We start from the raw sequence: 15,027 nt of genomic DNA on the forward strand, positions 1-15,027 counted from the left end.
TAGGCCACCTCCTGCCTCTCTGCCTGTTTCCCCGTCGCCCTGAGGATGCCACGCACCCCCTGGACCGCTCTCACTCTCCCCTATTCCTTTCTTCTCTCTTCTCTGGCTCTCTCACTCGCGCGACCGAGGACCGCCGTCGCTGCCGCTCGTCGCAGTCGTAGCCACCACCGTCGTTCCACCCCACCAGAGTGACCAATGGCTCCGCCTCGACGCCCCCGACCTCTCCATGGAGCTACGCAACGCCGGGAGCCCTGCATCGCCGCCCACGCCGTCTTCCCCATCTCCGGCCGCCCGAGATCGCCGTCGTTGATTCGTCGTCACCAAGCCATCCCCGAGCCCACTAGTCTGCTCTGCGAGTTCACCGTGAGCACCGGAATCTTTCCCCTCTCTCCCCTGCCTCGTTTGCACCGCGTAGCTATCAAATCCGCCGGAGCCGCGAGCTTACCACCGCCGGCGATGTCGCCGCCGCCGCGCTAGTCGCTGGAGCTCGTGTCCGAGCACTCCATCGTGCTCAGCACGCTCCCAGTAGCACATATCACCCCACCACCGTCCTCCCAGTGCACCCTAACGCAATCCCGTGCACAACCGAACTCCGGCCACCGCCTTTGAGCTCGTGGCCGTCCACTCCGGCCACCCCCGGCCCGGCTACTGCCACCAGCCGACGCGCTGCAACACCAGCTACCCGTAGAGATCAACCGCGGCTCAAACCGCTGTCTGTACGCGAAACCCGAGCAACTCCGGCGTGTTGCCGCCCCGGGTTTGGTCGCCGCCGGCTGAACTCCGGTGACGCCGACGTGGCGCACTTACTTAGTCACTAATGACCCTGCTAACAGCCCTATCTCTCACTGACATATGGGCCCCACGCCCTTAACTAACCACGGTTAACCCCTGTTTAGTTTAAGTTAACCACAATGGCCCCACGCGTCGGAGTTGACCTAGCTGATGTGGCCGTTGACCGGTCCCACCCGTCAGTGAGTGAAACAGCCCTGTGTCACTGACGTGTGGCCCCCACACGTTAGGTTTGACCAGCAGCAGCGTCTGCTGACCTGCTGACGTCACGGTGACGCACTGCTGACGTAGTAAATGTTTCTGGAATTTAAATAATTCTTAAATGATTTATTATTTCAGAAAATGCCCTAAACTTCAATAAATCATAGAAAATTAACCGTAACTCCAAATTAAATAAATTATATATGAATTATTATCAGAAAAATTCAAGGAATCCATCTGTACCATTTTCATGCATGTTAGAACAACTTATAGCTGCTGTTTAGCACAAATCAATTAAATGGCATTTAAATAATCACATGTGGAGTTTGAATTTGAACCTAGGGTTCAAACCAACTCCATTTAACTTGCTGCTAGTTGCATTAGCTCAAAACACATTCATATTGCCATGTCATAGCATGCATCATACTGTGCATTGCATTGATCGTGTTTCTTCTGTGTTTGCCGGTGCTGTTCCCCCCTCGGTAGACGTTGTACCGATGATGTGATCGTTGACACTGATGAAGACTCAATGTTATCTTCAGAAGTGCCAGGCAAGCAAAACCCCCTTGTTCATTCCGATAAAATCCCACTCTCTCGCTCCTGCTCTCTTTTACTGCATTAGGACAACAACGACATATTTGATACTTGCTGCGGTAGCTGAACCCTTTATCCTTTGCATGACCTGTCATTGCCACAGTAAATAGATGAAACCCACTAGCATGAGTAGGAGTTGTTTGAGCCCTGATGTGCCTACTCATTCATGCTTGTTTGTCATGCCTGCTACTGCTTAGAGTTGAGTCAGGTCTGATTCATCGGGGATGAATCAGAGGCGTGTGAACATGTCCTATTGTGTGTGAGCTAAGTGTGTGAACACGATTTGGTAAAGGTAGCGGTGAGAGGCCATGTAGGAGTACATGGTGGGTTGTCTCATTGCAGCCGTCCTCAGGAACTGAGTTCTGTGTTTGTGATCCATGATTCAGCTGCTACCACGCATTGGGCCCGAAACCAATGGACCCTCTCGGCTTCTTAATCACCCTTGTCCTCTGTCCAGGAGTTGCAAGTAGTTTCTGGTGTTTGTAGTATGCTGGAGGCCGTGCGCAGCGCTGACCGTAGGGGTGGGCTGTGATGTGGTAGGCACGTGGCACGGTGTACCTGGCGCCTGTTTGGTGTCTCGGGAACCCTGTTCACATCGTTTGGGGCTGTGAGCGAAACTCCGGCCGGATCTCCTCATGGATGGAACCCGAATAGGCGATAAACCTGGACTAGAGACTCGAGTGTTTAGGCAGGCCGTGGCCGACACCCACATTGGGCTTCCGCTTGAAGGTTGCCGAGTACATGTCGTGTAAACGGCGGTAAGTGGTGAGAGCGTGTGTGAAGAAGTACACCCCTGCAGGGTTAACATCATCTATTCGAATAGCCGTGTCCGCGGAAAAGGACTTCTGGGTTGCTTATATCAGTTCATAGACAAGTGAAAGTGGATACTCTAAAATACACAAGATAAGCGTGAGTGCTATGGATGGCGTTCTCGTAGGGAGACGGGAGCGGATCCATAGTGGTGTATTGATATGGTGAATATGTGGACTCGTGTGCGCCACCTCAAAAGAGTCGCTTGCAGTCGTAGTTTAGGATAGCCACCGAGTCAAAGCTGGCTTGCTGCAGTTAAACCCCACCACCCCTTTGTTGATAATGATGCATATGTAGTTAGTTCTGATGTAAGTCTTGCTGAGTACATTTGTACTCACGTTTGCCTATTTTATGTTTTTGCAGAGAGACTTCAGTCTCACTAGTAGTTCCGCTTGGACTTCGACATTTAGCTTGTTACCTCAGCTACGATCTTGTGCCCTCGGCAGTATCTGGTAGATAGTCAGGCTTCTCAGCCTTTTTCATTTATAGTGGTCTGTACTCAGACATGATAGCTTCCGCTTGTGCTTTGACTTGTATACTCTGAATGTTGGGTCATGAGACCTATGTTTGTAATATCTCGCTCCTCGGAGCCTAATGAATAAATTACTTGAGTCGTAGAGTCATGTTCTGATGCCATGTTGTATTTGCACATATCGAGCATATTGTGTGTATGTTATTGAAATGCTTGGTATGTGTGGGATCTGACCATCTAGTTGTTTATCTTTAGTAGCCTCTCTTACGGGGAAATGTCTCCTAGTGTTTCCACCGAGCCATGGTAGCTTGCTACTGCTCCGGAACACTTAGGCTGGCCGGCATGTGTCCTTCTTCGTTCCTGTGTCTATCCCTTCGGGGAAATGTCACGCGATGAATACCGGAGTCCTGTTAGCCTGCTACAGCCCGGTTCACCGGAGTCCTGCTAGCCCAGTGCTACAGCCTGGGTTCACTCGGTGATGACCGACACGTTCGATGCTGGGTCATGGATGCCTGTCCCTGTAAGTTTGTGCCACTTTGGGTTTACGACTAGCCATGTCAGCCCGGGCTCCTTATCATATGGATGCTAGCGACACTGTCATATACGTGTGCCAAAAGGCGCAAACGGTCCCGGGCAAAGGTAAGGCGACACCCGTGGGAATACCGTGCGTGAGGCCGCAAAGTGATATGAGGTGTTACATGCTAGATCGATGTGGCATTGAGTCGGGGTCCTGACAACTTTCATGGGACTTATGTCCGGCCTCCGGATGCAGACGATCTAAGTCACATAATCCAACAACCCGGAGAGTCCGCCCGCAAGCTTTGGAACAGATTCCTCACTAAAAAGAATCAAATAGTCGACTGTCCGGATGCTGAAGCCTTAGCAGCATTCAAACATAGCATCTGCGATGAATGGCTCGCCCGGCACCTCGGCCAAGAAAAGCCAAGGACAATGGTAGCCTTAACAGGCCTTATGACCCGCTTTTGCGCGGGTGAAGATAGCTGGTTAGCCCGTAAAGGCACGAGCGACCCCAACACATCCAAAATAAGGGATGGCAACGGGAAGCCACGACATAATAAACACAAACACCAAAACAAGGAAGAGAGCCCGGATAACACAACGGTCAATGCCGGATTCAGGGGCTCTTGACCTGATCAGCAAAAGAAGCCATTTAAAGGCTGTTGTCGGTGTCAAAACCGGCGGATCTCGGGTAGGGGGTCCCGAACTGTGCGTCTAGGCGGATGGTAACAGGAGACAAGGGACATGATGTTTTTACCTAGGTTCGGGCCCTCTCGATGGAGATAAAACCCTACTCCTGCTTGATTAATATTGATGATATGGGTAGTACAAGAGTAGATCTACCACGAGATCAGAGAGGCTAATCCCTAGAAGCTAGCCTATGGTATGATTGTTGTTCGTCCTACGGACTAAAACTCTCCGGTTTATATAGACACCGGAGAGGGCTAGGGTTACACAAAGTCGGTTACAATGGGAGGAGATCTTCATATCGTATCACCAAGCTTGCCTTCCACGCCAAGGAAAGTCCCATCCGGACACGGAACATAGTCTTCAATCTTGTATCTTCATAGTCCGGGAGTCCGGCCAAAGGTCATAGTCCGGCCATCCGGACACCCCCTAATCCAGGACTCCCTCAGTAGCCCCTGAACCAGGCTTCAATGACGACGAGTCCGACGCGCAAGTTGTCTTCGGCATTGCACGGCGGGTTCCTCCTCCGAATACTTCATAGAAGATGTTGAACACCAGGACAATGTCCGGCTCTGCAAAATAAGTTCCACATGCCACCATAGAGAGAATAACATTTGCACCAATCTAATCTGCTGACGTATTCCGCAGCGTGACATCACGCAACGACCAGGTTTTTATTCATTTTACTGTTCCACCTCAGCGCGTCTAGCGAGGCGGTTCCCTTGGCACGTCTTGTCAAAGCAGAGATCGTGTCCCCTTATTCCGGGATTCTCATCAATACGGGCGTGGGTAAACCAACCGCGCCATTAACCACGGCGCTTGGGAGATAAGCGAGTTTTATTAGGTCGGTGGGGGCTCATAGTTTTGGCCGCCCATATAAGGGGATACGAATCCGCCCTTTCCATTCACGCCTTCTTCCTCCTTTGCTTATTCGTCCCTGCGCGCTCGAGCTCCAACGCCCAAGCCCACACTCCCCACCTCAACCTTCTCCGATCATGTCCAGAGCGGGAGTTAGATGGATGGCCTCCTCCGTCACGGAGGGGCCAATCAAAAAACTGAGGAAGGCCGGATACCTGTCTGACGACATCGCGCACCGGCTTCCAGATGTGGGGCAACTCATCCCCACCCCCAGGCCCCATGAGAGGGTTGTTTTTCTTCCCCATTTCCTCTGCGGACTGGGTTTTCCTCTTCACCCATTCGTCCGGGGGCTCATGTTCTACTACGACCTGGACTTCCACGATCTGGCCCCGAACTTCATCCTCAATATCTCGGCGTTTATCATCGTGTGCGAGGCCTTCTTCCGCATCCAGCCTCACTATGGCCTATGGCTGAAGATTTTTAGCGTCAAGCTAAAGGTTGTGAAAGGCCGACAAGTAGAGTGCGGAGGCGCTATGGTGGGCAAGATGGCCAACGTCACTTGGCTCGAGGGTGCCTTCATGGAAACCATCAAAGGGTGGCAATCGGGGTGGTTCTACATCACCGAGCCGCGTGACCCTAAGTGGGCAGCGGCCCCCGAATTTAGATCCGGCATCTCCACCCGGCTCACATCTTGGAAAGAGACGGGCTTGTCGTGGGGTAATCCGGAAGAGGTGACTGGACTCCAAACCTGCGTCCGAGACCTGGTGACCAAGAAGGTCAAGCTTGTCAACGTAGTCTAGGTCATGCTCTTCCGCCCGATCCTCCCGTGACAACGACGGGACTTAAGTTTGTGGGAGTTCGACCCGGCCCAGCACCAGACTCTATCCCGGCTCTTCGAAACGAAGCACGAGGACGCCTAGAAGGTGCTTTTCAAGAGTTCCGAGGTCTCCCCTCCCGTCACCGAGGATCGCGGATTCTGCGCCAAACGTCAAGCCTCCGAAGTAAGCTTACATTTAGTCCCTTACAGGACACCCGAACTTCATAGTGTGACTTTATGTGGGATCTAAACTCCCGTTCCTTTGACAGGACTGGAAGAGGACATCCGGACAATTCGACTGTCCAGCCCCTTTGCCTGAAGGCCCAGCAGACGCACACTTGGCGAAGCTACTGGTTCCGGCACCTCACGTGGTGCCGGAGAAGAAGGCCAAGGAGAAGGCCACGGGGACCCGAAAGAGTTCCCAGCGCCCGGTGGTGTCGGATTCATCGCTTGACGACCCCAAAGCACCCTCCACCTTAGAGGACGAGGAGGAGGAAGAGGAAGAAGAAGAAGAAGCCTCTCCCCCTCCCGCGAGGGGAGGAAAGAAAAGGAAGGCCGCCCCAACTGGGGAGGCCGGAGGGTCCAAGAAGGGGAAGACCCCTCTGCCGGACTACGCCTCGGATGCCGAGGACGGCGGGGAGGAATGGCCACCCAGGGTGAAGCCCCTGGCAAAATCGTAAGTATCCGGATATCCAAATAACTTATGGCGCTCCTCTGATACATGGTTCCTTCTGATGCCGAATTTAATTATGCAGTCCGCCCACAGCTCAGCTCGGCGATTCGTCGATCGGCTCCCTGAATTCGTCGGATGTGAATAGCACTTCACTTCCGACGGCCTCCTCCCCGCTCCCTGCGGACGACGCCGAGGGGGGTCCCGAAAGGGACTAAACCAGGAGGAGGTGGTCCTGGAGGCGCCGCAAGGCAATCTCCCGGACTCCAGGCCTGAAGGGGGTAAAGCCCCGGAGGGATCTAAGTCTGGCCCCGGGCCGGACACTCCTCCGAAACCATCAACGGTTCCAGAGTCCGACAGGCGGCGCCTTCATAAGAAGGGCAAGCCTACGACGCCGGCGACCCCCGTCCATCTGGAGGTGCCGGACAATTTGCTGGAGGCGCTTAACGGCGCCTCCATCGACGAGGAACACCGCACTGTTATGAGTGCGGTGATTCAGAAGGTTCAGTCCGCCAAGAGCGGGCTGACAGAAGCCTGTACAAGCCTGTTAATAGGCTTTGAGGTATGTGTTAAAAAACATATAAAAAATGTTACCGCATAGACAGTAGCCCCTGATGCTCAGTTCGGCATTCGGAAAGAAAAGCCGAGCTGAGGATCTAAAAAGATATACGCAGGAGTCTAATAAAAATATGTCAATATGGGAATGCAGGCTGTGCTGCTGACCTCTGCCGCACTGACTGCGGAGGTCAATGCCTTGAAGGAGAATCTCGAGTGGTCCAAGAACGAGCTCGGCCGTGCCAAGAAGCAGCTCGAGGACAAGAAGGGTATGTAATACCGCATATAAATGTATATAGAAATACTTGGTTGCAAATAATGACAGGACCAACTTAAATGTTGCAGGGGCCACAGCCGAGGTGGCGACCCTGAAGGAGGCGGTCTCCATGGCCGAAAACAGTGCGGCCCTGGAGCGCCCCGAGCGAGAGAAGCAGGAGGCGCAGGTGGCGGAGGTGCGGCAAGAGCTCCAGGCTCTCATGGAAAAACACGAGAGCTTGGAGCGTGACTTGAAGACTCGAGAGTCCGAGCTCGCCCTGGCTCTTGAGAGTGCCAAAAACGCTAAGGCCGAAGCCCAGAAGGCCCTCCGGGAGATCGAGGCGATGAGGAAGATAGCGGCGGGTAAGGCATTTTTTATGCAAAGCAAGAATATAAAAGTTTAATTATCTGCTACTTACCCGAATCCGGAGCTCTCCAGGAGCGTTCGTCGATCTGGCGCGTAGTGTGTCTGATGCCGCCGCACATTACCGAGCCGAAGAGGGGAGCTCGACGAAAAAAGTGTTCTGGTCTCAGTATGCTGAGGCCGAACATCCGGTGCCCCTGAGCGATCAGCTGAAGCAGCTGGTCGAGCTCCACAAGGTGGCCGAACAGGCCATGAAGGGCCTCATAGGTCGGTTGTGGCCTGAAGAAGCCATGCCTGGGAGCTACTTCGGTCTGGTGCGGCGGCTGGTGGACGCGTGTCCGTGGATTGAGGTCGTCAAGCGCTCCGTTTGTATCAAAGGTGCCCGTCGGGCCCTTGCCCGTGCTAAGGTGCACTTGGGCAAGCTAGACGCGGAGAAGCTTTTGACGGACGCGCCACCGCTGGGCAAGGAGTATCGTACGCCCGAGATGTATTATAATGGCGTTCTGAAGGGTGCCTGCCATATAGCAGATGAGTGCTCCAAAGATGTAATTTTTGAGTAGACTCGCATTTGTTATCCTGTACGCTGAAACTTTGTTCATATGCGTTAAGCAACGCTTGTTAATTTAAAATATTACCTTCTATGCGGCTGTTTATCAAATCTGAGAGATGGAAGTCGTCGGCTTCGACCCCCATGCCACGAGTGCTGGGGTGTTCGCGATAAACCTGAGCTCTCTTGTTCCCATTCTTGGGTCCATCTAGGGAGGCGCTCAGCACAACGAACCAGGCCGTCGAACTTATAATGCTTTATCACTCTCACTTAGCCATAGAATTCTATAATTTTAAATTTCGGCGAAGCCCCTAGTATTCGGAAGACCGAGTTCGGGGCGCTATCCACGCCTAGGCTGGATAAGTCCGGTTCCTCGCTCTAAGCAGCATAAGTCTTTAAGGACTCGTACAACCTCACAAACAGCGACCGGTCTCTCGCACAATCATGACAGTCAGTTTTAGCTTTCTCTACTGAGGTGTTAACCCAGCTCAACAGGGGCACAATCGCAGTAGTTCTGCCAGCGCTACCTTAGCCAACATTGCGGAACGTAAGGTACCAAAACATGGGAGCCGGGCAAACCCAACTATTGACCAAAGACATGATTCGGAGCCGATGCATATAGTGCTATAAGTTTGGGGTGCCGCACTCATGAGAGTGTTCGGTCTTTTCACACCATGTTATAGGGTGTTTTAAGCCCCTGGTGTATTGTCCGTACCAAAGTGTACGGTTGCAGAATGTCATGACTGAACATATTTGTATATAAAAAATAGGTAATTACAATAATAGATAAGAGCTATATATTGTTTATTAAAAAAGGGCTGCTGCGAAAGCAGAACGATACAAGAAGTGCGATAAGCAAGAGATGGGAGTATTTGACATGTTCCCCTCCAGGGGCAAGCTGCGGGATTGTAAGTAAAACAGGTATTAAACTCGTTATAGAGACCACCTGGACGTTTGACGTGGCTTGCTCTTTCCCTGGCTGTTGCATCATGTGTTCGGCGAGTGTATTGCCGGACAGGCCTTCCGAATAGTTGGGTCCTGAAAGTGTGTAAAAAGGAAAACGGCGAAATAGGGAGCCCCTTAGTGCGGTTGAGCCGTGTTCTGGGCGTGCCGTAGTTGTGCCCCTCCCCTTATGCTCATGGTATCTCTAAGGCGTAATTATGCACGCGTGGTACCAGTATCGCCATTTGGCGAGGGCTGGGGTTGGGGCCGCACTGCTATGCTTGCTCGGAACGTGCCAGCCGGATTTGTTGTAGGTTACTTCAGGCTCGCTTGACGTTGTCCGGGCGTTTGATGCCTGGATTGGAGAACTGCCTTGAGAGGCTACTCTGTACTTCCGCCGCCAGGGCCGCCGTGTGCTCCTCCGTTCGGAGAGAGCGTTCGGTGTTTCCGTTTACCGTGATGACTCCGCGAGGTCCTGGCATCTTGAGCTGGAGATATACGTAGTGCGGCACCGCATTGAATTTTGCAAATGCGGTTCGTCCAAGCAGGGCGTGATAGCCGCTGCGGAATGGGACTATGTCAAAGATTAACTCTTCGCTCCGGAAGTTATCCGGGGATCCGAAGACCACTTCAAGTGTAACCGAGCCTGTACAGCTGGCCTCTACACCTGGTATGACGCCTTTGAAGGTTGTCTTTGTGGGTTTAATCCTTGAAGGATCGATGCCCATTTTTCGCACTGTGTCCTGGTAAAGCAGGTTCAGGCTACTGCCGCCGTACATTAGGACTCTGGTAAGGTGAAAGCCGTCGATAATTGGGTCCAGGACCAATGCGGCAAATCCGCCATGACGGATGCTGGTGGGATGGTCCCTTCGATCGAAGGTGATCGGGCAGGAGGACCATGGGTTGAACTTTGGGGCGACTGGCTCCAACGCATAGATGTCCTTGAGAGCACGCTTCCGCTCCCTTTTGGGGATGTGGGTTACGTATATCATGTTCACCATCCGAACTTGCGAGGGAAATCCCTTCTGTCCTTTGTTGTTCGGCGGCCGGGGCTCCGCCTCATCATCGCTATGCAGCCCCTTGTCTCTTGTTTCGACACTTAACTTGCCTGCCTGCTTGAACACCCAACAATCCCTGTTGGTGTGATTGGCTGGTTGTTCGGGGGTGCCGTGTATCTGGCACGAGCGATCGAATATCCTGTCTAAGCTGGATGGGCCCGGAGGGTGTCTTTTGAATGGCTTCTTTCGTTGAACGGGTTTAGAGCCTCTGAATCCGGCGTTGACTTCTGTATCTTCAGTATTATCGCCGTTAATGCGGCGCTTATGCTTGTTACGACGTGACCTGCCATTGTTGTCCTTGGTATCCGAATTGCTAGGGCTCTTGGTTATGTTATTGCTATGAGCTAGCCAGCTGTCTTCTCCCGCACAAAAGCGGGTCATGAGTGTCGTGAGGGCTGCCATAGATTTCGGCTTTTCCTGTCCTAGGTGCCGGGCAAGCCATTCGTCTCGGATGTTGTGCCTGAAGGCTGCGAGGGCCTCGGCGTCCGGATAGTTGACTATTTGGTTTTTCTTGGTTAGGAACCGTGTCCAGAATTGTCTGGCCGTTTCCTCTGGCTGCTGGATTATGTGGGCTTAGGTCATCAGCGTCTGGTGGTCGCACATAAGTGCCCTGGAAGTTGTCAAGGAATGCAGATTACAGGTCCTCCCAACAACTAATTGACTCCGCTGGCAGGCTGTTAAGCCAATGTCGAGCTGGTCCTTTAAGCTTGAGCGGGAGGTATTTGATGGCGTGTAGATCATCACCACGGGCCATGTGGATATGAAGGAGATAATCCTCGATCCATACCGCAGGATCTGTTGTGCCATTGTATGATTCGATGTTTACGGGTTTGAAGCCCTCGAGGATTTGATGATCCATTACTTCGTCTGTGAAGCATAGTGGGTGTGCGGCGCCCCTGTACTGGGCTATATCACGACGCAGCTCAGATGAGCTTGGTCTGTTGTATTCGGCCGGGCCATACTTATTATGTCCGGCGTGACTGTTAGCGTCACGTGAAGCGGGGCGCCCGTGCGATCTGTAGATCGATCTTGTTTGCCTTGCCTTATTCTCCAAGATGTCTCGCAGGTCCGTTGCGTCTCCCCGTACTCTGGTATTTTTTGAGCAGTGCCGGGGTGCGGCTTTGGTCGAGGGCCTGAAGGCCTCTCTATCGCGGCCACGGGGTGGCCGATCGGGCGCATCGTATGCTGGTGATGTAGGCTTAGTTGCTTCCTCCTCAAGTTGGGGTAGCAGTCTACACTTTGGGTAGCTCTTGGATGGGCGTTCTAGTTTATACTCTTCGGCCGCCAGGACTTCGGTCCATCTGTCGGCTAGCAAGTCTTGGTCAGCTCTAAGGTGCTGCTGTTTCTTCTTCGGTTCATCTGTTGTTTCTTCTTTGGGTAGCTCTTTGAAACGCTCTTGTTCGACGGGATCCTCTGGCACGACGAATTCGTCGTCGTCGAGGCTTGCCTCGTCTTCGGAGGGAGGCATATAATTGTCGTCCTCAACCTCTTTGTCGGCCGCTCTCTCATGAGGGTTGGCTCCTTCGTCCTCCTGCACTGAATCCTGCTGGAGGGGGTTGTCTTCGGCACTATCCGACGTGTTGTTATCTCCGGTGCCGGAATCGCCGTTTTTGCTTTGGCGGGAATTAGAGCGGCGCTGCTGACGTCGGCGCTTGGGTTGCTTCTTGGAGGGATCATCCTCCGTTTTTTCCTCACCATCTCCCGCTTTAGGGGTGTCCACAATGTATATGTCATATGACGAGGTGGCTTTCCAGTTCCCTATAGGTGCTGGTTCTTGATCGTCTCCTTCATCGGCGTCCATGCCGTCGATGTCTTCGGAGTCAAAGTCGAGCATGTTGGTTAAATCATCGACAGTGGTTACGAAGTGGGTGGTGGGTGGGCTTCGAATTTCTTCGTTGTCCGCATCCCAACCGTGTTGGCCGTAGTTCGGCCAGGGCTCTCCTGACAAAGAGAGAGACTTTAATGAATTCAGGATATCGCCTAAAGGCGAGTGCTAAAGGACGTCCGCGGCGGTGAACTCCATGACCGGAGCCCAATCGGGCTTAATCGGAAGAGGTGCAGGATTTACGGAGTCCGGAGCGGAGTCTGGCACCTTGGAGTCATGGGCCTTGCGAAGGACTAGGCTGGTATCCGGCTCTATCGCCGTAGAGGCTGCCGCTTCCGGGGTGATGTCCAACCGTCCATCCCCGACTAGCGCAGTGGGCTCCGAGCTAACGGTCGGAGCGGACACCTGAGCGACGCTCTGGGCGTTGTCCAGCGGCAGAGCTAAATCATGCCCATCGTGACAGTGCGGCACGCCCGGTTGTGGCTCGAATCCGTCGAAGATCAAGTCCCCGCGGATGTCGGCCATGTAGTTTAATCTTCCAAACCTGACCTGATGGCCAGGGGCGTACCTTTCGATCTGCTCCAGATGGCCAAACGAGTTGGCCCGCAGTGCGAAGCCGCCGAATACGAAGATCTGTCCAGGGAGAAAAGTCTCATCCTGGACCGCGTCGCGATTGACGAGCGAAGACGCCATCGGGCCTAAAGGCACGACACAGAGGAACTCTCAATGAAAGCACCAATGTCGGTGTCAAAACCGGCGGATCTCGGGTAGGGGGTCCCGAACTATGCGTCTAGGCGGATGGTAACAGGAGACACGGGACACGATGTTTTTACCCAGGTTCGGGCCCTCTCGATGGAGGTAAAACCCTACTCCTGCTTGATTAATATTGATGATATGGGTAGTACAAGAGTAGATCTACCATGAGATCAGAGAGGCTAAACCCTAGAAGCTAGCCTATGGTATGATTGTTGTTCGTCCTACGGACTAAAACTCTCCAGTTTATATAGACACCGGAGAGGGCTAGGGTTACCCAGAGTCGGTTACAATGGTAGGAGATCTTCATATCGTATCGCCAAGCTTGCCTTCCACGCCAAGGAAAGTCCCATCCGGACACGGGACGTAGTCTTCAATCTTGTATCTTCATAGTCCGGGAGTCCAGCCAAAGGTCATAGTCCGGCCATCCGGACACTCCCTAATCCAGGACTCCTTCAGCAGTAAAGAGGGACCGTCCGGTCTGAACAGAGTCCTGGACAGACTATGCCAATTCCATGGCACCCCGGAGAAACCTGCGAACCACACGCATAGAGAATGCTGGGTTTTCAAGCAGGCCGGCAAATTAAATGCCGAACACAAGGGGATGGAAACACCAAGTGAAGACGAGGATGAACCTCGCCAGCCAAACACTGGGGGACAGAAATTTTTTCCTCCAGAGGTTAAAATAGTAAACATGATCCACGCGACTCACACATTCACAAGAAGGCATGAACGCGCACCCAGAGACACGCACGATGTAGAGCCCATCATACCCACATCTGACCACTGGATGTCTCGTCCGATCACTTTCGATCAGATGGACGGCCGAACTAGTATTCGGCATGGAGGATCAAAGGCCTTGGTGCTTGACCCAATAATCGACGGATACCGTCTCACCCGCGTCCTCATGGACGGCGACAGTAGTCTCATACGAGGACACTGTCCAGAATTAGCCAAAGCAACACCACCTTTGAAGGGGTGATACCAGGCGTTGACGCCCACGGCAGGGGCTCCGTCGGGCTGGAAGTAACATTCGGCTCCCCAGGTAACTCCAAAAGCAAAGAACTCCTCTTCACCATCGCACCCTTCCAAAGTGGCTATCGCGCATTGCTTGGAAGAGCGGCCTTCGCCCGCTTCAACGCATTGCCGCACTATGGCTACCTTACACTCAAGATGCCTGGTCCACATGGCGTCATCACTATTAGCGGAATCACAGAGCGCTCTTCACGCGTAGAGGAACACGCGACGGCCCTGGTGGCCGGACTGTAAGCGGCCTCCAAATATCAAAAACATGACTGGTCATTACGACCACAAACACGGTGAGACGAGTCCGGTAGCCCGAGTAAAACTGAACCAGGGCACCGTTTATGCAATCCCATAGCGGATACCAGGGGCTGTACATATTTAACACAGCCCCACGACTGGCTCAACCTTACCGGCAGGCCAACATATTACACCTTTATTATTAATCGCATACTTACCTTGTACTCTCCTACGAGTTTTCTTTTTTTCCACAGACAATGTTTGCGCGATACCCTTCCAGGATACGGCACGACGGAGACAAAGGCGCAGACTGATACGTCCATTTTGCATCATGCTTTTATATCAATATTTATTGCATTATGGGCTGTGATTACACTTTATATCTCAATATTTATGGCTATTCTCTCTTATTTTACAAGGTTTACCATGAAGAGGGGGAATGCCGGCAGCTGGAATTCTGGCTGGAAAAGGAGCAAATGTTGGAAACCTATTATGCACAACTCCAAAAGTCCCGAAACTCCATCAAATAACCTTTTGGATTTATTAAGAATTTGTGAGCGAAAGAAATAGGTGAGGGGGCCCACACCCTGTCCAGGAGACAGGGGGCGCGCCCCCCTATAGGGCGCGCCCCCTATCTCCTGGGCCCCCTAGTGGGCCTCCGACGTCCATCTTCTGCTATATCGTCACTTTTACCCTGGAAACAATCGGGGGCAAGCTTACGGGATGAAACTCCGCCGCCACGAGGCGGAACCTTGGCGGAATCAATCTAGGGCTCTGGCGGAGCTGTTCTGCCGGGGACACTTCCCTCCAGGAGGGGGAAATCATCACCAACGTCATCACCAATGATCCTCATCAGGAGGGGGTCAATCTCCATCAACATCTTCACCAGCACCATCTCCTCTCAAACCCTAGTTCATCTGTTGTATTAAATCTTCTATCCAAAACCACAAATTGGTACCTGTGGGTTGCTAGTAGGGTTGATTACTGCTAATAATTGATACTTATTGGTTTACTTGGTGGAAGATCATATGTTCAGATCCTTAATGCA

This window comes from Triticum aestivum, chromosome 2B, assembly GCF_018294505.1.
Source record: "Triticum aestivum cultivar Chinese Spring chromosome 2B, IWGSC CS RefSeq v2.1, whole genome shotgun sequence".
Taxonomy (NCBI): Eukaryota; Viridiplantae; Streptophyta; class Magnoliopsida; order Poales; family Poaceae; genus Triticum; species Triticum aestivum.